Here is a 24,111-nt window from a genome sequence, read left to right as displayed (position 1 = left end):
TGCTCCAAACTACAGAAGCGCGCGAACAATACATGTATAAAGCTCAGGCAAAATATAATATGGCAAACAATTACATAATATGATAAGCGCACTACAACACTCAATAATTAAAATTGCAAAATAGAATAGGGATTATTTAAGGTTATTCAGAGAACTTTGTATTTCCTTCACAATATGAAATCGAGTTTGAACAGCATTGTTAATATAGTCCTGGTAGCACGAAGATTTCCAATCACCAAGCATCTGTATGGCATCCGCAGAAAGACCATAAATATAGACCATAAAATATAATGTCCCTTCGACGAAGATGTTGGTCTGGGTTAAACTTGACACCAGCGGTGGACAGCACATTACTTCGGCGTAATAGTCCATAAAACATTGCCAGACAAGCTGCCCAAACTGTGGCATCAAGCGATGATTTCAAATCCAAACAAGAAAAGATCTGATTTAGCATGACAGGTGTGATTGGTTGTTTTCTAACTATGTTGTCACCCTGTAATTATAAATAGCCGCAGTTAGACATATGCCTCAGAAGTCTTGATATTCCAGTGTTTTCATGAAGCCTACTGACACTGTCACTTAAAACGTTGTACTGTCCAGCATAATAAACAGCATGAAGACGGAAATTATAAATGGCTGATAGCCAGAAAACACGACGGAGAGAATTCATCACTGTAAGGTCTTTACATGAACCCCTGTTTATAAAAGCACATGTAGTCATATTGTCACAATGTGAATATACTTTCCACTTTGCCCAAGCTGGGGCCCAACGGTGAGCCGCAGGTTCCAAGCTCAATACTTCAATATAGTTAATGGGTAATTTTGCAATTATTGGGGTCCAGGGTGTATAAACAAATTCGCCATTTAAAAATCAACCAGCTGCAATTTTGCACGCATCAATCGTTACGGCGGTAGCCGATCTACTGTCAATAATAGGCATAGTTCCGTTAAAATATTGCATAAATTCCAACCACCACAAAATGTCTTGTTTATGTCCCACGTAACTCGAATCCTGTGCCATGGCATTTTGAGGGTGTTGCAACGATTAATAAGGTGACGCATATGAAAGCGTCCCCCGTAAACACATTGTGCAACCCAATTCAATTTTCCCACCATACTCTGAATATTCCGCTTTGAAACTTTTTTCTGATTAATAAATGACCGCAAAGACGACCGCAACTCATCTAACTTTTGGTTTGGAATGCTTACTGTCATAGAAGTGGAGTCTAAATTTACACCAAGAAAAAGCATCTTTTTTGCGGGACCTTCAAGTTTATTGTAGTTGATCTGGAATCCAAGTTCCCGCAGTAAACGTAAAAGTTCGTGTAAGGCCTTTTTGCATTTTTCATATGATTTGGAAATTATTTGGAAGTCGTCCAGGTAGCAGATTATAGATTTGTAGCCTTTACGATCCATCATTATCCTTACAGATTGCGTAATGCGATTGAAAATTTCGGGGCTTCGCGCCGCACCAAAACTAAGCCTCCACTTAAGACCCATTGCTTTATAATTTGATGGATGTACTTTTACACTGCGATAGGCATTTGCTAAGTCCAACTTTGCCATGAAACAATCATGTGTTATGAAATCCATGGCATCTTGTACAGTTTGGTATTTGAAGTTATTAGTCGTTGCAAAATCATTTTTTCGTTTGTTGCTGATAAATAATTATCAACCTCTGAAAAGTTTGAAATTTTGTTGTGTTGATCTACAATATAAAAACCGTCTTTAATCCCTAACAGCAAATATTCACGATCGTAGTAGTTCGCGGGGATCTGTCTTTCCCATGCCTCATATATTAGACTTGTGGATCGGCTCCATACTGGTTTTTTGTCTTATAATGTTTTTGGGAGGTGTCTTTTGCGGTCGGATGGCGATATTTACAGTTAGAGCCGAATGGGCAGGCTCCTTTCGCTTTGAAGATGCGACAGTCCTCACGATTCGTCTTAACCTGACTCCCTTACATTGGGACTCGTGGGCGTTTTGGCACGATAATTTGCATTTCCATATGTGGCGAGAAGGTTCCCCAACGGAATGAATGTTCGGCCTGCAACTCCCGGTATGAATAATCGAAATTGAGGACACTATTCCATTCATAACTCTCCGCGAATTCAAATATCTTGGTGGTATATATTAAAGCCAAATAGTACTCGATCTCAGCTCTGGGTAGTTGGTTTGTACTAAGAAGATGATTTAGCACGCGCATGTTGCCTGCCCCCCATTCCTCAAGAAATATTCCTAGATATGGATGGTCTTCGTCTGTCCCCAACCCAAGAGTATCTGGTTGGTCTTGCCCAGACCGCAAAATGAACTCTTTGCGAGGGGTTTGGCAAACATTTAATTTAAACATATGGCAAGCGTCCAGTCTGATAAGCGCGCATGTAATAACTAGCATGGAGCGAGGAATTGACTCCCAGAAAAACCCCATTAGAGGTGTGAAAAAAGGGGGCGCCAGTAGTAGTTTGTCTAAATACAATTAAGTAGCTTAATTAAACATAAATGGCACGATTTAAGTTTCATCATGTTTCGTCTTCTGTAGATTTTATTTAAAAAATATTTTTTATTTCACTTTTATAAAAAATAGCTCATGGTAAATAAATGCCCCAATTACATTTGCCGCCTCAGTGTGTAAGTTTGCATTTATGAAATTATTGGAAGCAAATAAATATCTAAGTTTACATGCATTAAATCATTGTTAAATGAATGAACAGCATCAATAGAATCTAGTCTCAAAGTGTCCGGAAAAAAATACATCCATATTACTGTGCAATTAGCCTGACCTTATACAGGATTAAAACTTAAAACGAGCCTTTTATAAACAAATATGTTTATTCGATTTCCCTTGCCAAACAGGACAATATATTAAACCCCAGCAATGACTTTCATTGGAGCTGGACCCATGATTTACGAATTGTCTTTAGTCAGAGTCTAGACACAGACTCAGAAAAGCACTTTTGTTGAATAACAAAGAGTCAACTTCATTCCAGACGTTTTTCAGGAGGCCAGGAAGCCAATAATTGAAACAATGAGCAAAATCTGTTTTACAGATGACTATAAGGTTGGCAAGAAGAATGAAGGTTGATAAGCAGGAAATCCTAGTATTTTTAATTTTGAAATTAAGTCGCTTGTGGATTATTTTTTTAAAAGTTAAAATAACGGCGTTTTAGCTTATATAACACTGCAGATAACAGCAATGCTACCTTTTATAAATTTTTCAATAAAGAAGCCGCTATGAATTCAATGTTTGCTTAAAATGGTTGCTCTGTGCCAACTAGTAAAATAATATGATTATCAGTAGCAGTAGATTTGCTGGTGACGTCATCAATCAGTTTGCATAAAGATGACGAACACTTCTTTATTCATTGATATATTGTCAATATTGCATAACCCATAGAAGAAATGTCTGATTAATTTTGTACTTTCCTGTCTAGTTTCCAGATACTAATGGGTGTTCAGATAACTACCTAGAACCAAGACTCAAATGCCAGTGGTAATGAAATCTTATATTGACTGAAACTATTGACACAAACGCACGCGACGTTGATGTAAGAGAATGTCTTACAATTCCCCTACCTGTCTGGCAAAGTTCTTTAAATGGAAATTTTAATGAAGAGAAAAATCTTTCTGATAAAACGCTTAGTATGATATAATTTAATGATGAGGAACAAATTTGGTCCACTCACTGACATTGAGTGCTTCGAATAGACTGTTACAAACATGTAATTGAACGAGTAATTTAATACCGTCGAGAGTGATACATCAACTCTTCTGATGACAGGATATTTATTACATTCATTTATAAATCTGTAATGAAAGTACATCGGAGTATTTCAAACAAATTACGATGTCTCAAAAATGAGAGCTTAGGCGGTCCAGAAACGCTCACTGATAATCAGGGACATTGCATTAGAAAAGATGAGACTATTTCGAACAAATTTTGCATATATATAGATGTCTAAAACATTTTCATGTCGTCACGTCGCCATGGTCTGAATACACCTATTCTACGATATCATTTTATTCTATGATCGACCTTATTTATATTTTGATATCAATTTTATTGCCGCGTGTTTGTGGTCAATTGTAACGTTCTTTTAAATGCGAAATAAAGAGGTTTAATTGAGATAAGCAGATTCTCCGATAACACGTGATAACCGAACATAATTTTTGTAGAACATCTTTGAAAGAAATGGGATGTTGATTTGCCCTATAAACAACATAATGTGACGCGTTCATAAAAGGTACAATAAAACACATATCGCACAGTTTACCACAATCAGACACACCACATCTCAAATTCTGCATCTCTTGAAAGTGCTCATGCTTTATTTAGCGCTGTTTGCATTTGTAATAAATCTCTGTGATGAAATCAAACTGCATATAATTCAAGACATATATTATTGAGATATATCTCAGAAACTAAACACACACGATCATAAAATGATGCACTGAACAATAACAATGTCAATTCACTTTACATTTACAAAAAATTGTCATTGGGTTGATGTCCGAAGATGCAAAGTGAAATTTAGATATAGAAGGTTTGATACTCTCTGGCACTTGCAGATATGTTCTGAATATAAGAGACAAACAGCACAAGCATTTCGCATTAAAAATAATGAAATATTAAATAGCATATAAATCAATCATGTATACACCACAAAATTATCCAGGGGCTTTTCAGTAACATATCATTACTGGCCCCCACTCACTTTACCATTAAAGACGTTCCATTCATCCACACGTTTCGTGAATATATCATCTACACTAAAGTGAAGATCACTAACAGGAAAAGCTATACATGTATGTGTGTGCTCAAATACGAGAACTCCTCACTTAGCCATGAACTCGAATCATCTTCATCAGAATGAATATCAGCATCAAAAGAACCTAAGAGATATATGCACTCAAACACAATTCCTACAGAAATTAATATTTGTCACTGCCACAACTATTCACAAAGTTTCTTCAAGAAAGAAAATAGATGTTTGCACTTAAACACGATCTCCAAAGAAATTAATATCTGTCTGCCAGAATAATTCACAAAGTGTCTTCATATTAAAACGATGCTAGACCTGTAGAATAATTATTGCAATACATACATTAGAACCTGAATGCCAATACATTATTGCTGCAACTGTTTATTCTTGTGTTTTGAGTTTGCCAAAGTGTTGCCCTACCTTTCAAAAAGGTCACAGCCCCTATTACACAGTGAGCATTTTAAAATGCAAACAAACGGAATCGGATATTGAAATCCAAACCATCTTAACTCACTCCTGCAGAAATAATATATTACATCATATATATGCAGGTGTCAACATTTTCAGATTTTTGCGAGGCATAAAACATCAGCATTGTAAAGAGTTTTACTTGATGCATCATTAATGATTATGAAAATGATTGTGTTGTTGATGTTCAAGATTGTTACGAAGATGAAGACGACAGCAATGTCCATATCCAAATACTAACAAGGATTAACTAGTAGGTATACATGTAGTAGTACAAAAAACAACAACATTTTACCAGAACTATGACACTCATGAATGACAAAAATGACCAAACTATCTATTTTCGCTCTAAATATTCTAACAAATATTCTCCAAAGTATGAACAAATATACTCCTCAAATCGATAAAAGAAACAACAAAATACTGCAATCACTCTTACTACCTATGCCAAATCCACTTTGGTATACAGAGGTGAGTATCGGTAATTCATTAGATTGACTGCGTTGCGATTGTTTTACACATGCAAAACGTGCTGTACCAATCGAGTCATGATTTCGCGTTCGACATGTACCTGCATCATTAAATCCACTAAGCGTCGGCTATCATGCTTGCATGTATGCCACACACAGGAAAAAACAAGAACATTAATCACAAGAAAGGCATATATTCTTATTATCCAGATATCTGACATATGTTTATATCCTCAGAACCAGTGTATATAAAGTGATTTTTTGGTTTCTGAGATTATTGCCGACATGAAATGAATACACACTGTTGGTATTTACAATTTTCTTCTCATGATAGGTAAAAATGTTAAAGTGACACTCTTATTCAAACTCAATACATACACATGTATAACCAACATTATTTTGAGTGATAAAACTTAAACTACTAACTAAAAATATTAATTACTGATAAAAAGATTGTTACCGTGTATTTTAAAGCTAAAAAGGCAAAAATACTAAATGATTAGTGAGTGCTTAAAGATTAACTGATTAAAAGATTTTTCTGCAACTTTTTTCATATTAAACGCGGTATCCGTCATAAGAACCAATATTTTTTACCTCTTTTAAGCTTTGTTGGAAAATAAAAACAAATGTATTCATTGTGGTAAATCTAATTTGGGAGTAAGAGTGTATCTTGAATTTAAAGAAGCTTAAAAGACAAACTATTGAAATTAATATTGTTAAAGTATTATTTTCATCGACAATTTATCTTAATAGAAAGCATTTTAAAAGAACAAATCACATAATCTAAATTGCATTTTCATCAAAACACATTGACACAAAATAGAAGGGCAAAACATTTTATTGGTAACGCTTTCATAATGCATATATCTTTATTATGCCATCTACTTCTAATAATGAAAATGTTTTCCATTGAAATTTGCAAAACGTAGCATTTCTTTATTTTCTTTTTAATTTGTCGAGGCCTCATATCAAGGCTCATACCAACGGCCAGTAATCACCGTTCAATAAATCATCGTGATAGATGACCATCTATCAACTGTCATTACAGTCCCATAATTGTCTTGCCCAATTTGGAATTGGTCAGTGGCCGGAGCGGTCAATTTGACCATGGTGATTAAGTGAACAGTCCTTATCTGAGAACCATTGGCATTCTGTTGGCAATATTACTAATCAATGTCTTTATCATTCTTTTGGAAAAAACTGTGGTATGCATGTTATATTTTACCAAAAAAACAAACAGCAGATATGAAGTATTCATTCTTTTTCATGTCATGAAGTATCGCATGTTAATAATGGTCAACTTGTTCATATTGAAATGAATGTTGCTTCAATGGCGACCGAAAAAAATAAATAATTCTACGATTGATATAACCATTTCAAACCTATTTAAATGCTCAATTGAGACAATTCTAAATACAACATACAGTTACACCTGGTAATCGCAGCTCGTATTTGTATAAGACAATTCCTGTCGTAACGGCAAGAGAACAGTATTCACACGGTAACTAAGAATTCCAGACAGGACTTTGCAAAACTGTTTTCTTTAATAATTACAGCTGCATAATCTGTTTTGTCGAAAATAGATAATGAAAGTTATGATTAGCATCGACAACTGTTATCTGTATAATAACAATGCCAATAAGAATGCTGAAGTTGGTTCTCGGAGATTCGAAGAAGTTCTTGTCAACATTTAAAAGAAAGCATCTCAATCAAAATAACAAAATTAAGATTTTTTTCAGTAAATCATATAGAAAAATCATACTAGGATTTCGCAATAAGTGTTGCCAATTAAATCTCGGAAGTCAAATGTGGAACACAATAGTATCCTCATATTAATGTTAAAAATTTATCGTTCGAGCCTAGAAATTGATAACAAATTAAGTTTCATGATAAGGCTACATGGTAACCTTCAGGGGTGTGCTTGTTTTCCTTACATATTATAATAATATATATATATAAGTTTCCTGTTATTCTGCCACGATATCATGGTAATGTCATCTGTGTCATCAACCGATATGAAAAGAAGAATTTTTTTGAGGAAAATGAATCTTTTGATCGTCATCTTTTCGTTTGATTTTCATATCTTAAAATATATCCCTTCCCCCCAAAAACAAAATGATAATGACAAAATGCACACGTTTGAATAACATTTCTACAACAACAGGGTCGGCGCGAACCGATAATAAATTTAACCCAATGTGAGAAATGTCCGTATCCATTGATTAAGTTAATTACACAAAAATATAACAGGCGACAGTACAACAAACGTTCACTTTAAACCAGTATTTGTTTATATAAGGCCTTGCTATCATCATTTCGTTTCACCTCAAACCAAACCAAGCAAATATGTATGTTTTCCATCGAAATCATTGTTCTTAAGTCGAATGTCAAATACAAACACCTCTACGATCTTGTATAACATTATTTGGGCGCAAATACAACACAATACACGGTTATTTACTCATTTTCAGAATATATATTGGGACTTATATCCGTATAGCAATTCAAGTTATTGACATTAAACAAAAAAAATTAACCTTATACTTTACGTATTAGTCAAACCATTATTCACATGTTAAAGACAAATATCAATTTTAAATTCACACGGTAAAATACTACTTTTATCATAAAATGCTTGCAGTTGTAGTGACTAGTCAGCTGAAATATTAAACCTACATAATTTATTTCACACATTTATCAGAATCAGGTTATCAGGCGCATATCGAGAGATAAAGAGACGGAATAAGTGCTCAGCCTCTTCCTTAAACCCCGCGCTGTTGGAGATCGCTGGTCGAACAAAAATATCCTAATAATATGATCATGATATGTATTAGTTCATCACTTGCAGACAAAACAAAAACAATATCATTGACAACCAGCACTGTTAAGAAATTGTGGTTAAACCTTACACAATAAGGGATCTTTTTATAAAGAAAATGAAATAAAGTCAACTACGTATATGCAGAATTCTTAAAACGGTAACTTTCCTAAAATATTACTAATAAACGATTTCAGAGCATGTATAAATGCAGAAAGTGACAACCATCACAGAGGCTCATCAAAGTAATGCCCTACAGTTCCGATTCTTTAGGCTAATTACTTGGCGGTGACATATTTTGCCATCAACAGATCTTGCAAATCCAAGGAAAAGCAAATTTCAATTATAATCTTTCGTGATTGTCTTCTTAAATATGAATAGCAAACTCATCATCGAACATATACTGTTCATATGACGGAAGGAGAAAAAATTCAGACCCAAAACAACTTAGTTTGAGGGTTGTCTTATTTAGCTTTGTCTTCTTTTGATCTTCGGGATCCACTTAAGTGACATCATATGTAAATTACTGTGGATTGTAAGTAGTTGTTCAACTGGACTACTAACTAAAAATATTAATTACTGATAAAAAGATTGTTACCGTGTATTTTAAAGCTAAAAAGGCAAAAATACTAAATGATTAGTGAGTGCTTAAAGATTAACTGATTAAAAGATTTTTCTGCACCTTTTTTCATATTAAACGCGGTATCCGTCATAAGAACCAATATTTTTTACCTCTTTTAAGCTTTGTTGGAAAATAAAAGCAAATGAATTCATTGTGGTAAATCTAATTTGGGAGTAAGAGTGTATCTTGAATTTAAAGAAGCTTAAAAGACAAACTATTGAAATTAATATTGTTAAAGTATTATTTTCATCGACAATTTATCTTAATAGAAAGCATTTTAAAAGAACAAATCACATAATCTAAATTGCATTTTCATCAAAACACATTGACACAAAATAGAAGGGCAAAACATTTTATTGGTAACGCTTTCATAATGCATATATCTTTATTATGCCATCTACTTCTAATCATGAAAATGTTTTCCATTGAAATTTGCAAAACGTAGCATTTCTTTATTTTCTTTTTAATTTGTCGTGGCCTCATATCAAGGCTCATACCAACGGCCAGTAATCACCGTTCAATAAATCATCGTGATAGATGACCATCTATCAACTGTCATTACAGTCCCATAATTGTCTTGCCCAATTTGGAATTGGTCAGTGGCCGGAGCGGTCAATTTGACCATGGTGATTAAGTGAACAGTCCTTATCTGAGAACCATTGGCATTCTGTTGGCAATATTACTAATCAATGTCTTTATCATTCTTTTGGAAAAAACTGTGGTATGCATGTTATATTTTACCAAAAAAACAAACAGCAGATATGAAGTATTCATTCTTTTTCATGTCATGAAGTATCGCATGTTAATAATGGTCAACTTGTTCATATTGAAATGAATGTTGCTTCAATGGCGACCGAAAAAAATAAATAATTCTACGATTGATATAACCATTTCAAACCTATTTAAATGCTCAATTGAGACAATTCTAAATACAACATACAGTTACACCTGGTAATCGCAGCTCGTATTTGTATAAGACAATTCCTGTCGTAACGGCAAGAGAACAGTATTCACACGGTAACTAAGAATTCCAGACAGGACTTTGCAAAACTGTTTTCTTTAATAACTACAGCTGCATAATCTGTTTTGTCGAAAATAGATAATGAAAGTTATGATTAGCATCGACAACTGTTATCTGTATAATAACAATGCCAATAAGAATGCTGAAGTTGGTTCTCGGAGATTCGAAGAAGTTCTTGTCAACATTTAAAAGAAAGCATCTCAATCAAAATAACAAAATTAAGATTTTTTTCAGTAAATCATATAGAAAAATCATACTAGGATTTCGCAATAAGTGTTGCCAATTAAATCTCGGAAGTCAAATGTGGAACACAATAGTATCCTCATATTAATGTTAAAAATTTATCGTTCGAGCCTAGAAATTGATAACAAATTAAGTTTCATGATAAGGCTACATGGTAACCTTCAGGGGTGTGCTTGTTTTCCTTACATATTATAATAATATATATATATAAGTTTCCTGTTATTCTGCCACGATATCATGGTAATGTCATCTGTGTCATCAACCGATATGAAAAGAAGAATTTTTTTGAGGAAAATGAAACTTTTGATCGTCATCTTTTCGTTTGATTTTCATATCTTAAAATATATCCCTTCCCCCCAAAAACAAAATGATAATGACAAAATGCACACGTTTGAATAACATTTCTACAACAACAGGGTCGGCGCGAACCGATAATAAATTTAACCCAATGTGAGAAATGTCCGTATCCATTGATTAAGTTAATTACACAAAAATATAACAGGCGACAGTACAACAAACGTACACTTTAAACCAGTATTTGTTTATATAAGGCCTTGCTATCATCATTTCGTTTCACCTCAAACCAAACCAAGCAAATATGTATGTTTTCCATCGAAATCATTGTTCTTAAGTCGAATGTCAAATACAAACACCTCTACGATCTTGTATAACATTATTTGGGCGCAAATACAACACAATACACGGTTATTTACTCATTTTCAGAATATATATTGGGACTTATATCCGTATAGCAATTCAAGTTATTGACATTAAACAAAAAAAATTAACCTTATACTTTACGTATTAGTCAAACCATTATTCACATGTTAAAGACAAATATCAATTTTAAATTCACACGGTAAAATACTACTTTTATCATAAAATGCTTGCAGTTGTAGTGACTAGTCAGCTGAAATATTAAACCTACATAATTTATTTCACACATTTATCAGAATCAGGTTATCAGGCGCATATCGAGAGATAAAGAGACGGAATAAGTGCTCAGCCTCTTCCTTAAACCCCGCGCTGTTGGAGATCGCTGGTCGAACAAAAATATCCTAATAATATGAGCATGATATGTATTAGTTCATCACTTGCAGACAAAACAAAAACAATATCATTGACAACCAGCACTGTTAAGAAATTGTGGTTAAACCTTACACAATAAGGGATCTTTTTATAAAGAAAATGAAATAAAGTCAACTACGTATATGCAGAATTCTTAAAACGTTAACTTTCCTAAAATATTACTAATAAACGATTTCAGAGCATGTATAAATGCAGAAAGTGACAACCATCACAGAGGCTCATCAAAGTAATGCCCTACAGTTCCGATTCTTTAGGCTAATTACTTGGCGGTGACATATTTTGCCATCAACAGATCTTGCAAATCCAAGGAAAAGCAAATTTCAATTATAATCTTTCGTGATTGTCTTCTTAAATATGAATAGCAAACTCATCATCGAACATATACTGTTCATATGACGGAAGGAGAAAAAATTCAGACCCAAAACAACTTAGTTTGAGGGTTGTCTTATTTAGCTTTGTCTTCTTTTGATCTTCGGGATCCACTTTAGTGACATCATATGTAAATTACTGTGGATTGTGAGTAGTTGTTCAACTGGACGGCAACAAAATCTAGCTACCGCATAGACATACAAATATCATTTTGACGAATAAGGGGGAGGGGAAGCCCCCCCCCCCCCCCAAAACCGCTCTTCCCAGTACAGTAAAACAACTGAACTGTGATAGTTTCGCTTTTAATAACGTCAGATAAAAACGACTTTTTACTTCAAATTAATTATCATTGTAGAAGTAATGAAAGTTTGAAAGGTCTAAAAACATAACACGAGCAATACATCATGGAAATAAACATACAGTCAAGTAAATTATCAATATATGCACATTAGACGTCAATAAAACAGAGCTGTTTAGGATATTTACAAAGGCGAGGATTAATCAAACACGGCCGTGGCAATGAGTGGATTGGAACCAATTCTCGTGCTGGTCCCGTGGCGAATATTAATGTATTTAATTTCAGGACAGTTTGTTTATTCTTAGGTGGTTGTTATTTTGATAAGTGGTATGTCCTAAGATGCTTTTGGTCATTGAAGGCGAAAACGTACATGTTTGTTCAATTCAAATATCTGGAAATCAGCTGATCAGGAGCAGTTTTGAGAATTTACGGAACAACCAGTTTTGTATATGAGCCATGCGTTCAGCAACTTCCATTATGCCACCACCGCAATACCCAGTAGCACACGTTATTTGCTTTCATCCAGGCCATTTGAATATCATCAACGCCACATGGTATATAATGTAGACTATACTTCTTGAAATTAGATGCTAAATAACGTCATTGTAAATTCTGTATAAACATTTCTATTCAACTTACCTCATTTTTCTTGTAGAATTTAAGTTGCCTATTCAATGGCATAAGCTCCAACATGCAATAGCAAAATAAATATTTTAATTGATACTTAAGATGAGTTCACTTCTCACTCATTTACTTGTCACAATCGTTGTCTTATGAATCGATCCTCATACACTGTTTATATTAATAATGCTTTGCACACAAACTGCATGAATCAGAGAAGTGTTTTGGATTTTAAATTCAATGGAAAATGCACTCTACATAACATTTGTAACAAACTGTATGACATTTGCGATTACTCGCGTGTGTGGCAAGGGAAATCGCGCTTAAATATCTATTCAAAACGACACGTTTTAAGTTTTATCATGTTTCGTCTTTAATATGTAAATTGTATTCAACCAGACATATTTGATTTCAATTTAAGGAAAAAAATATAATGTCACAATAACATTTGCCGCAAAAGTGTGTATAAATTTGCATAAATTAAATGACTAGAAGCAGATATATATTAAAGTGTGCATGCACGTATTCATAACAAACACAAATTGAAAATAATCCATCTTTTCTTGTATAAAGGTAAACTTATATCCACATGCCAGTGTAATAAGCCAGACTTAATTCTTTATTTATGAAGGGCAAGATAGTAAACCCTGCAATGAGCAATGAGGCCAGGACGTCAATAAATTAAGCAATAGAGCATACTCCATCTTTCATATCACCAAAGCTTATCAGTGGTTGGCATACGATATGTTGGTTAGTGAACAGGATATCCCATCATTGTTATTCTAAATTAAGAAATATTAAATCGCTCTTGTTTGAATTTGTAAGACGTTAAAATAACGGCATATTAGCAAAAAAATCAATGCACGAATAATATTGGTATTTCTTCTTCAAGCCCAAATATTCAAAAAATACTTTTACCTTCAAATTATTAATTTTGATAGCTTTTAATAGTTTAAATAATCTATCCATTCTCAAAATGCTTCTATGAAATGAATGTTTATTTCAAATGGTTATTTTGCCAACCAGTAGAATGGGCAGGATTATCAGAGGAAGGTTCACGTAAAGTCAATAATCAGTGTCCATAGAGATGACGAAGTCATTAATATATTGTCAATAGTGTACTATCCACGAAAGAAATGTGTCTGATTTGTATTTTTTTGTTCTCTATCATGTTGGTAATTGCTGTTCCGTCAACAGTCTGGAATAAATACTCAAATTTCATTGATAGTTGATTTAGAAAAACACTCCGACACAAACAGACGCGACTTTGCTGTAGGAAAACGTCTTAGGAAGCCCCCATCCTCCTGGCAAAGTGCCTTAAATGGAAATTTGCATGAAGAGAAATGCCTTTTCAAAAACAGCTAAGTATGACATGGTTGATGGTGAGAAAAACATTTGGGTCACTCACGGAAACGATTGAGTGCTGCGAATTTACACTTACGAATATGTATTTGAACGAGTATTTGAATATAGTCGAGTAATATACACATTCTATTGATGACAGGATCTTTATTCTTCATTAAGATTACTTATGCTTAGTTCTGAAAATACATCGCAGTACGATGTCTGAAACATTAATGCCTATAGGGTCCCGGGATGCTCATTCATGCCAAGTGACATTTCATTCTAAAATCAGGAGACTACAGGGACAGACTGACAGTTGGCAGAGAACTTCATGTCTTAATTATCTAATGTCGTGATTATCACCACCATCGTCCGGACCATACTATTTGATAACATCCTTCTGTAATCGACGATATTGACTTTCTGTTTTCACTTTCTTGTGCCTTATTGTCACGTGTTTGTGCTATATTGTAACATGATTAGATCCATTACGGTATATACCGCCATATGTTTAATCGGACGTTAACACATGAAAAGTAACGAGGTTTTAATGAGATTTACAGGTTCTTAGATAAGACGTGTTCCGAACATAACGTTTCCAGACAAGCGTTGAAAGAACTGAGATGTTGATTTGCCCCCATCAAAAATACAATGTGACATTTCATAAAAGGTGCAATAAAAAAACACACATTGCACAGTTCATCACAACCAGACACACCTTTACTCAAGATCTGCATCTCCAACAAAGTGCTCTTGAATTTTTTGAACGCTGTTTGCATTTAAGATAAAATAAAACGAACATTATTTTGACATATCCAAGCAACAAAACGATAATGAAATGATAAACTGACTAATAAAAATGTCAATACCCTTAAAAATTACAAAAACAAATTTTGTTGATTAATGCCAGAAGATACCAAGTGACGAGTAAATATAGAAGGTCTGGATTTTTCTGGCATTATACAAGATTTGTTCTAAATATAAGAGACAAACATCACATATATTTTTCATTTAAAAACATTGAACATCAAAAAGCATATAAACCAATCATATACACACCAAATAATCATCCAGGGGCTTATCAGTAACATAGCATTACTGGCCCAAGTCACCATACCATTAAAAACCTCCTCAATAAACTTCTTCAATATAGTGAAGATCAGCAACAGGACTATCTATACATATATGTGTGCACCTAAAGACGAGACTTCCTTACTTAGCCACGAACTTATATCATCTACATCAGAATGAAGATCGGCATCTAAAGAAACTCAAGATGTATGCACTCAGACACGATCACCACATAAATTAACAGTTGTCACTGCCAGAACTATTTACAAAATGTCTTAAAGATAAAATATGGATGTTTACACCCAAACACGATCCCCAAAGAAATTAATATGTGTCTGCCAGAACAATTAACAAAGTGTCTTTAAAAAAACAATGCTAGAACGTTGATTGCAATACATACAAAAGAACCTGAATGCCAATACATAATTGCTGCATCTATCTATTCGTTTGTTTTGAGTTTGCCGAAGTGTTGCACTACCTTTTCAAAATAAACAAAATCCGGATTCGAAATTCCAAAATATCTTGTTTCACTTCAACAGAATTATCAAAGTGTGCGAACGAATATTTGACGATATAGTTTAATGTCAAAAGATAGGCTCATTTAACTGATAAGCCTTTAATATATCTTCAGATGTCAAAAAATTCACATATTTATTGAGAGGCATAAAACATCAGCATTCTACAGCTTTTTACTTGCTACATAATAACGATGATAAGAAAAATTGTATTGTTTAACCGAAAAAAGCATACTCTTGGTCCATGCCTATATCAACACAAGTCACCATACTTCAAGGATTGCAAAATATCTTAGATCTTACGGAGATGAGTTAAAACGATATGTATAGTGAACTAACAATAAAAATAGTCGTATATACATTTGTACAAATGTTCTCATCAATACGATATCTATACGTGTATATAGAGATGTCATTTGAGAAAATTACTCCTTTCATATTTAACTAAGCACAAAGTAACACGTCTGAGTTCCATATCCAAATACTAACTAGGATTTATGAGAATAGTAGTACCAAAGAACGATACCTTACCAGAACAATGACACTATGTTTAAGTAATCATGAATTTTTACACTATTTCTGTTAACTAATTATCCAGATATCTGACATTTGTGTCTATCCTCAGGACCAGTGAATTAAAACTGTTCTCTTAATTTCTGAGTTTATTACCTTCATGAAAAGAATGCCAATTGTTGGTACCAACAATTTTCTTATCATGAAAGGTAATAATGTTAATTTAAAGAAGCTAATAAAATAAAATATTGAAAGCTATATTGCGAAAGTATTATTTTTTATCTCCAGGTCATCTTAATAGAAAGCTATCTAATATTGCATTTACATCAAAACATATTGAGACAAAACAGAATAGCGAAAACTTTTTTATTGGCTACGCTTAAATAATGCATATATATTAAGTATGCCATCTACATCTTATCATGAAAATGTTTTTCCATCGAAATTTGCAAAGCGTAGATTTTTTTTATTTTCATTTTAATTTGTCGTGGCCTTATATCAAGTCTCATAATAACGGTCAGTCATCACCGTTCAATAAATCATCGTGATAGATGACCATCTATCAACTGCCATTACAGTCCCATAATTGCCTTGCCCACTTCTGAATTGATCAGTGGCCGGAGCGGTCAATTTGACCTCAATGATTAAGTGAGCGTTTTTCCTTCTTTCTGAGAACCTTTGGCATTCTTTTGGCAATATTAGCAATCAATGTGTTTATCATTCCACTGGAAAGAACTGTGGAATACATGTTATATTTTACCAAAAGACGACAGTTCTGTTATGAAGTATATCATGTTTACACAAAGGTCAACATTTTAATACAGAAATGAATGTTGCTTCTATGGTGACCGAAATGAAATAATTATACGATTGAAAAACATACTGAAACTATAAGACAATTCCTGTCATAACGACAAGAGAACATAATTCACCCGATAACTTACAATTCCAGGCAGGAGCTTGTATGACTGTTTTCTGTAATAATCACAGATGCATGATCTGTTTTGCCAAAAATAAATAATGATAGTTATGATTAGCATCGACAGCTGTTATTTGTATGTTAACAATGCCAATAAGGATGCTGAAATGGGTTCAAGGAGATTCGAAATGTCAATGCTTCGAAGCTAGAGCATTCATACAGGAAGACAATATTTATCAAAAGTGCAATCATAAGCTTATAGTAACATAACTCTTTGTCAACTATTACATCGTAATCAAATTTACATAATTAATTTTTTCATTTAACCATGTAGATAAATCATACTAAGAGTTCGCAATAGGTGTTGTCAGTTAAATCTCTGAAGTCAAATGTGGAACATAATACTATCATCATATTAATGTTAAAATTTTATCGTTCGAGCCTAGAAATTGATAACAAATGAAGTTTCATTTAAAGGCTCCATGTTAGCCTGCAGCGGTGTGCTTATTTTGCTGACTTATAAAAGTTCCTTTTATTCTGCCACGATATCAAATGGTCATGCCATCTGTCAAATTGTTGTCCTGGTTTGGTTGCAAATCATCTCTATATTGGTCATTTAAAGCGGCTCGTTAATTTTAATATTTTTCTTTTAAATTTGTTGTAAGGTAAACGAAAACCATAGTAGATTTCAATTGATGATTTTATGTATGGTGCTCGTTTTTTTGTGACAGTGTGAAAGTGACAGGGTTCGGAATATTTTGTCACACTCTCATAATTTACAATTTGTTCAAACATCATTGGGCACACTCATACAACCTTATTTGTACAAACATTATAGTTTCTTTGCCTTGATTTTCCTTTTATAAACTATTTTTGTCATCAATTGATATGAAAAGAAAATTAAATTTTGAGGTAAACGAAGTCTTTTAATCGTCACGTTCTCTTTTGATTTTCAAATCTTAAAAATACGCCAACGCCCCCCCCCCCCCACAAAAAATATGAAAAAAGCAAACTTTTGAATAACATTTCTACAACAGCTTTGAGAGGATCTGCGCGAATCGAGAATAACTTTAACCGTCTGTGAGAAATGTCCGTAGCGATTGATTAAGCTAATTACTCAGAACAGGCGACAATATAACAAACGTACACTTTAAACCAGTATTTGTTGATATAAGGCCATTCTATCATTATTTCGATTCACCTTAAACCTGAAGCAGATATTTATGTTTTCCATCGAACACATTGTTCTTGAGTCGAATGTCAAATACAAACACCTCTTAGATCTTGTATAACATTATTTTAGCGCATATACAGCACAATACAAGTGTACTTACTTATTTTCAGAATATATATTGGGACCTATATCCGTATAGCTAGTAAAGTTATTGACTTAAATGATAAATTTCAACTTACACTATAAGAAGTGGTCAGACCATAAAACACATGTTAAAGCAAAATCTCAGTTTTAAACTCACACGGTAAAATACTACTAATATCACCAAATGTTAAAAGTTCTGGTGACTAGTCAGCTGAAAGATTAAACCTACATAATTCACACATTTATCAGGATCAGGTTATCAGGCGCATAGCTAGGGATATAGAGACGGAATGAACGCTCAGCGACAACAATTACACCCGCGCTGTTGGTGATCGTTGGTCCCTGATAATACGAGCATGATTCGGGTTGATTCTTAACTTGTAAACACAAAAAGTACTTAATCATTGACAAGAAGCACAGATTTAAAAATTGTGGTTAAACCTTACACAATAAGAGATCTGTTTACAAAGAAAAGAAAATACAATTAAGTCAAAAACACAATGATATGCAGTGTCCTTATAACATTAAATCTTCTTATAGACCACCAATTAACGATTTCAGAGCATGTAAAAATTTAGAATTTAGAATGCAGCAACCATCATAAAGGCTAATCATAGTAATGCCATACAGTTCCAATGCTACGGCCTTATTGCATGGCGGTGACTCATTTTGCCTTCATCAGATCTTGCGAATCCAAGAAGTTGCAAATTTCTAATACCATATCTCGTGATCATATTTGAAAATTTGAAAACGAAAACAAAATCATCATCGAACAGATAATGTTAATATAAAGGAAGCAGAAAACTCAGACGCAAAATTACTTAGTTTGAGCGTTGTTTAATTGAGCAGCGTCTCTAACTGTTCAGTCTTTAGGATCCACTTTAGACACACCATAGAACGGCGTAGGTATCAGATGTCAATTACTGTGGACTCTGAGAAGTTGTTCATTTTTGACAATATCTAGCTACCGTATAGACATGAACATGTCATTTGGACAACTTAGGGGGCGGAGAAGTCCCGAGAAACCACTCGTTATAGTACAGTAAAATACAATTTTATTTTAATAACGACCAATAATTATTTTTCTCACTACATGTTATTCATCATAGTCAAATGAGTGAATGTTTGAAATGTCTATAAACATAACACAAGCAAAACATCATGGGAATAAACATCAAGTCCAGTAAATAACCAATACATGCACATCAGATATCAATAAAAAGAAGCTGTTTAGGTTTTTTACAAAGGCGATGATTGATCAAACAGGGCCGTAGTAATTAGTGGAATGGAACCAACTCTCGTGCCAGTAACGTGGTGGCTATGAATGTATTCAAATGCAGGACAGTTTGTTGATTCTTCAATGGATCTTATAATCTCCATAGTCTTGGTGCATAAACAAATACTTTTCACTTCAAGTAATTCATCACATTAGAATTAATGAAAGTTTTAAAGGTCTATCAACATAACACGAGCGATATATCATGGATATAAACAAAAAGTATATGAAATAACCAATACATGCACATCACATCAATAAAACAGAGCTGTTTATTACATTTACAAAGGCGATGATGGATCAAACATGGCCTTGGTATGAGTGGATTGGAACAAACTCACGTGTCCGTCACGTGACTGATATAAATGTATTTAATTTCAGAACAGTTTATTGATTATTCGGTGGTTTTTATTTGATTAGTAGATTGTCCTTTGATGTTGTTTGTATTAAACGGAGAAAACATGTATGTTCAATGCAAACATCTGGAAAAAACCCCAACTGATCAGGGGCAGTTTTGAGGATTAACTTAACATTCAGTTTTGTAACTGAGCCATGCGTTCAACCACCGCCACTATGCCAATACATCAGCAGGCAGTTGTGTATCTTTTCCAGATAAAGCAGACATTATTTGCTTTCATCCTGGTCATTTGAATATCATCAACGTCACATGGTTTATCATTAGTCTAAAATATTAGACGTGTAATACGGGATTCTTCCAATCCCTAATCTGAAGGATTTGCCATATCAAAAATCGTAAAACATTCCGTCAACGTACAATTATTTGGAGTAGGTTTATCATATATTGCTTAAAAAGATGCTAAATAATGTCAATGCTTATACTGTATAAACATTTTCTATTTAACTTACCGCATGTGTCCTGTAGAATTCAAGTTGCCTTTTAAATGGCATAAACTCCAACCTGCAATAGCAACATAAGTTTTTTTAACTGATACTTAGGATGAGTTCACTTCTCAATCATTTACTTGTCACAATCGTTGTCTTATGAATAGATCCTCATACACAGTTTATATTAATAATGCTTTGCACACATACTGCATGAATCAGAGAAGTGTTTCGGATTTTAAATTCAATGGAAAATGCACTCTACATAACATTTGTTTAAACTGTACGACATTTGCGATTACTCGCGTGTGGCAAGGAAAATCGCGCTTAAGTATCTATTCAAAACGATAGGTTTTAAGTTTCATCATGTTTCGTCTTTAATATGTAAATTGTATTCAACATAATATATTTGATTTCAATTTAAGGAAAAAAATATAATGCCACAATAACATTTGCCGCAACAGTGTGTATAAATTTGCATGAATTAAATGACTAGAAGCAGATATATATTAAAGTGTGCATGCTCGTATTCATTACAAACACAAATTGAAAACAATCCATCTTTTCTTTTTAAAGGTAAACTTATATCCAAATGCCAGTGTAATAAGCCAGACTTAATTCTTTATTTATGAAGGGCAAGATAGTAAACCCTGCAATGAGCAATGAGGCCAGGACGTCAATAAATTAAGCAATAGAGCATACTCCATCTTTCATATCACCAAAGCTTATCAGTGGTTGGCATTAAATATGGTGGTAAGTGAACAGGATATCCCATCATTGTTATTCTAAATTAATAATTATTAAATCGCTCTTGTTTGAACTTGTAAGACGTTAAAATAACGGCATATTAGCAAAAAAATCAATGCACAAATAAAATTGGTATTTCTTCTTCAAGTCCAAATATTCAAAAATTGCTTTTACCTTCAAATTATTAATTTTAATAGCTTTTAATAGTTTAAATAATATATCTATACTATAACAAATCTCAAAATGCTTCTATGAAATGAATGTTTATTTCAAATGGTTATTTTGCCAACCAGTAGAATGGGCAGGATTATCAGAGGAAGGTTCACGTGAAGTCAACAATCAGTGTCCATAGAGATGACGAACACTTTTAAGTCATTGATATATTGTCAATAGTGTACTTTCCACTAAAGAAATGTGTCTGATTTGTATTTTTTGTTCTGTTTCATGTTGGTAATTGGTGTTCCGACAACAGTCTGGAATAAATACTCAAATTTCAATGATAGATGATTTAGAAAAAAACACTCAACAGACGCGACTTTGCTGTAAGAAAACGTCTTACGAAGCGCCCACCTTCCTGTCAAAGTGCCTTAAATGGAAATTTGCATGAAGAGAAATACCATTCCAAAAAACAGCTAAGTATGACATGGTTGATGGTGAGAAAAACATTTGGGCCACTCACAGAAACGATTGAGTGCTGCGAATGTACACTTACGAATATGTAATTGAACGAGTAATTGAATATAGTCGAGTAATATACACATTCTATTGGTGACAGGATCTTCATTAAGATTACTTATGCTAAGTTCTGAAAATACATCGTTGTACGATGTCTGAAACATTAACGCATATAGGGTCCCGGAACACTCAGTTGGCAGAGAACTTCATGTCTTAATTATCTAATATCGTGATTATCACCACCATCGTCCGGACCATACTATTTGATTACATCCTTCTGTAATCGACGATATTGACTTTCTGTTTTCACTTTCTTGTGCCTTATTGTCACGTGTTTGTGCTTTATTGTAACATGATTGGATCCATTAGGGTACATACCGCCATATGTTTAATCGAACGTTAACACATGAAAAGTAACGAGGTTTTAATGAGATTTACAGGTACTAGATAAGACGTGTTTCAAACATAACGTTTCCAGACCAGCGTTGAAAGAACTGAGATGTTGATTTGCCCCCATCAAATGCATAATGTGACATTTCATAAAAGGTGCAATAAAAACACACATCGCACAGTTCATTACAACCAGACACACCTTTCGTCAAGATCTGCATATCCCACAAAGTGCTCTTGATTTTTTGAACGCTGTTTGCATTTACGATAAAATAAAACGAACATTATTTTGACCTATCCAAGAAACAAAACATACACGATAATGAAATGATAAACTGACTAATAAAATGTCAATACCCTTAAAAATTACAAGAACAATTTTGGTTGATTATTGCCAGAAGATACCAAGTGACGAGTAAATTTAGAAGGTTTGGACTTTTCTGGCATTATACAAGGCATGTTCTGAATATAAGAGACAAACATCACATTTATTTTTCATTATAAAACATTGAACATCGAAAAGCATATAAACCAATCATATACACACCAAATAATCATCCAGGGGCTTATCAGTAACATAGCATTTCTGGCCCCACTCACCATACTATTAAAGACCTCCTCATTCAACTTCTTTAATATAGTGAAGATCAGCAACAAGATTATCTATACATATATGTGTTCACCAAAAGACGAGACCCCCTTACATAGCAACGAACTTATATCATCTACATCAGAATGAAGATCGGCATCTAAAGAAACTCAAGATGTATGCACTCAGACACGATCACCACAGAAATTTACAGTTGTCACTGCCAGAACTATTCACAAAATTTCTTAAAGATAAAATATAGATGTTTAAACTCAAACACGATCCCCAAAGCAAGTAATATGTGTCTGCCAGAACAATTAACAAAGTGTTTAAAGAAAACAATGCTAGAACGTTGATTGCAATACATACAAAAGAACCTGAATGCCAATACATTATTGATGCATCTATCTATTCATTTGTTTTGAGTTTGCCGAAGTGTTGCAATACCTTTCAAAAAGGTCAGACGCCCTTTATTACCAGTTTCTAGATCAAAATAAACAAAATCCGGATTCGAAATTCCAAAATATCTTGATTCACTTCAACAGAGTTATTAAAGTGTGCGAACGAATATTTAACGATATAGTTTAATGTCAAAAGATAGGCTCATTTAACTGATAAGCCTTTAGAATATCTTCAGATGTCAAAAATTTCACAAATTTATTGAGAGGCATAAAACATCAGCATTCTACAGCTTTTTACTAGCTACATAATAACGATGATAAGAATAATTGTATTGTTTTACTAAAAAAAGCATACTCTTGAAACTTGCCTATATCAACACAAGTAACCATACTTCATAATTTGCAAAATATCTTAGATCTTACGGAGATGAGTTAAAACGATATGTATAGTGAACTGACAATCAAAATAGTCGTATATACATTTGTACAAATGTTCTCATCAATACGATATCTATACGTGTATATAGAGATGTCATTTGAGAAAATGACTCCATTCCTATTTAGCTAAGCACAAAGTAACACGTCTGAATTCCATATCCAATTACTAACCAGGATTTATGAGAATAGTAGTACCAAAGAACGATATCTTTTCTTTTAATAACGACAGATAAAAACGACTTTTCACCTTAAGTTAATCATCATTGTTGAATGACTGAAAGTTTAATTGGTCT

At 33.5% G+C, this 24,111-nt stretch overlaps 1 protein-coding gene across 2 annotated transcripts in view; it reads right to left on the bottom strand.

Moving 5' to 3' along the window:
- Positions 1–20,759, bottom strand: part of LOC128212078 (uncharacterized) — a 126,159-nt gene extending 105,400 nt beyond the window's left edge. The window contains exon 1 of one of the 2 annotated variants that reach the window (XM_052917327.1): positions 20,603–20,759. The gene's annotated coding sequence lies outside the window, so the exon portion shown is untranslated. Of the gene's footprint in view, positions 1–12,797; positions 12,920–20,602 lie in introns of those variants that run through there. The other variant, XM_052917330.1, reaches the window with a different exon arrangement.
- Positions 20,760–24,111: the final 3,352 nt, after the last annotated feature.

The sequence above is a fragment of the Mya arenaria genome, chromosome 12, assembly GCF_026914265.1.
Source record: "Mya arenaria isolate MELC-2E11 chromosome 12, ASM2691426v1".
Classification (NCBI taxonomy): domain Eukaryota; kingdom Metazoa; phylum Mollusca; class Bivalvia; order Myida; family Myidae; genus Mya; species Mya arenaria.
This window is presented reverse-complemented; position numbering and strand designations above follow the sequence as displayed.